At 47.6% G+C, this 2,500-nt stretch overlaps 1 protein-coding gene across 1 annotated transcript in view; it reads left to right on the top strand.

Moving 5' to 3' along the window:
* Window positions 1-904, top strand: part of hdac3 (histone deacetylase 3) — a 5,483-nt gene extending 4,579 nt beyond the window's left edge. Inside the window, exon 15 of the mRNA XM_068581439.1 lies at window positions 1-904. This exon is cut by the window's left edge and continues 98 nt beyond it. The gene's annotated coding sequence lies outside the window, so the exon portion shown is untranslated.
* The last annotated feature ends 1,596 nt before the right edge of the window (window positions 905-2,500 follow it).

Genomic DNA, 2,500 nt, shown 5'->3' with positions numbered 1-2,500 from the left:
TTCTGCTCTTCTTCTTTCCTTCTCGCAGCGTCTTGTTTCCTCGTCTCCAAAGATCACGACGACGCCGCTGGAGGACTGAACAGAAAAGACTCCCGGGCTCCTCCTCTGCCTCCATGTTTATGTTCTCGTCACGCTGCCGTCACGCTAACGTCACGCTAACGTCACGTGGTGTTCCTCACACAGAGCGTCACAGAGCAACACCTCCGCTCGGCAGGATTCTCGTCTCTTGGCTGTGACAGACGGGCTGAGGCCCAAAAGACCAGATGTGACGCGTCTCCTTGTCTTCACTTTGTGGACCTGCATCAGGACGCAACACAACAACACATTTTGTGTTGGTGCTCGTGGACATGTGCACACCTCCATGGTGCCGATGTGCATCTTATGTTCAAATTGCTTCTCTTTTTCTCCACTTGTAATCTTGGTCAAGTTGTTTGTGATGCGACGTGTTTGAATTCTGAAAAGAGAAAAATGTCGTCTTTGTGTGGAATCGACTGAATGGAATTAAAAGTCTGTTTTCTCGCTCGTGAAGCGTCCGAGAGCAGCTTGATCTCTGAGCTGAGAGACAGGAGTCAGTGGAGAAAGAAACAAGAAACAAGAAACAAGAAACGGCTTTTTCATCGTCCACGAGTCTCACTTCAGCCGCTTAGCTTCTTTACAACAGAGACAGAATCTCAAAGGTCCAAATCAACCCGATCAGTCGTTTATGATATATGATACAGTCCTGTGTGTGTGTGTGTGTGTGTGTGTGTGTGTGTGTGTGTGCGCGCGCGCGTCTGCGTGTGTTTGTGTGTCACTTTCATATCAACTCCCTGTGAACGAGCCAGCAGGACTTGAGCTGAACAAGAGCAGGAACAAGTGTCCTGTCTTTTCATTCCTTTTCATATTCTCTGCACTGTGTGTACACACACACCACACACACACACACACACACACACACACACACACACACACACACACACACACACACACACACACACACACGTGTGAACTGTGTCGTAGGAGAGGACGGCCGTTTGCTTGTGGAAACCTTTTGTATCGTTGCTGCAGAAAAATATCTTCTACTCTTTTAGCCAGAAGAGTTTTTTTTTTGTGATTTTCCTTTTGTCATTTTTTATATTGTTGTCTACTTTTTAATAAAAGATAATTTGAATCGATGCAATGTGACATGAAATATTTAGAACGGCAGATCTTTAAACTCGCCACCAGAGGGCGACATGCAGATTACAAATGTCACCGACTGTTTCATTGGACAGGTGAGAGGACCTCCCTCCCTCTCTCTCTGTCTCTCTCTCTCTCTCTCTGTCTCTCTCTGTCTCTCTCTCTCTCTCTCTCTGTCTCTCTCTCTGTCTCTCTCTCTCTCTCTCTCTGTCTCTCTCTCTCTGTCTCTCTCTCTCTCTCTCTCTCTCTCTCTCTCTGTCTCTCTCTCTCTCTCTGTCTCTCTCTCTCTGTCTCTCTCTCTCTCTCTCTCTCTCTCTCTCTCTCTCTCTCTCTGTCTCTCTCTCTGTCTCTGTCTCTCTCTCTCTCTCTCTCTCTCTGTCTCTCTCTCTGTCTCTCTCTCTCTCTCTCTCTGTCTCTCTCTCTGTCTCTCTCTCTCTCTCTCTCTGTCTCTCTCTCTCTCTCTCTCTGTCTCTCTCTGTCTCTCTCTCTCTCTCTCTGTCTCTCTCTCTCTCTCTCTCTCTCTCTGTCTCTCTCTCTCTCTCTCTCTCTCTCTGTCTCTCTCTCTCTCTCTCTCTCTCTCTCTCTCTCTCTCTCTCTGTCTCTCTCTCTCTCTCGCTCTCTCTCTCTCTCTCTCTCTCATCTCTGTCTCTCTCTCTCTGTCTCTGTCTCTCTCTCTCTCTCTCTCTCTCTCTCTCTGTCTCTCTCTCTCTCTCTCTCTCTCTCTCTGTCTCTCTCTCTCTCTCGCTCTCTCTCTCAGTCTCTCTCTCTCTCTCAGTGACAGTGAAGTCCTCACCTGTCGCATGCACGCGGTCGTGACTGCTGCACCTGAGAGCGACGAGCACGCGCATCACCCGCATTGTGATGGCGTCATCAGCGAACACCTGTGTGTGTGTGTGTGTGTGTGTGTGTGTGTGTGTGCAGCCTTTAGAGCGAAAGATGTGTCTCCATGACGTCAGCAGCGTGCGGTGAGGAGGCTGCAGGAGTAAATAATAAATAATAAATAATAAATAATGGTTCCAGAGCAGGATGTGCGGCGGCTTGTTCCTGCTGGAATGTCTCATGTTGAGCCTGCAGCGACCTGGCAGGTTACGCTAGGTTTACCAGGTGTGTGTGTGCGTGTGTGTGTGTGTGTGTGTGTGTGTGTGTGTCTGTGTGTGGTGTGTGTTCCATGTCTTCACTTTCTTCTGTGGCTTCAGGTTTGAAGTCCAACAATGAAAATGTAACTGAAGTAAAACATAATGAAGCATATTAATGTGGTTATAAATCTGTTGTGGATGAACACTCATGGTTTAAATGTTATTTTACATTCAGCTGACGCTTTTATTCAATGTGTACTGCAGAC

This window comes from Clinocottus analis, unplaced genomic scaffold, assembly GCF_023055335.1.
Source record: "Clinocottus analis isolate CAN_PGR_092001 unplaced genomic scaffold, fCliAna1.0.p SCAF_10, whole genome shotgun sequence".
In the NCBI taxonomy this organism is placed as follows: Eukaryota; Metazoa; Chordata; class Actinopteri; order Perciformes; family Cottidae; genus Clinocottus; species Clinocottus analis.
Note: the sequence above shows the minus strand (reverse complement) of the source record. Positions and strands in the feature narration are given on the sequence as shown.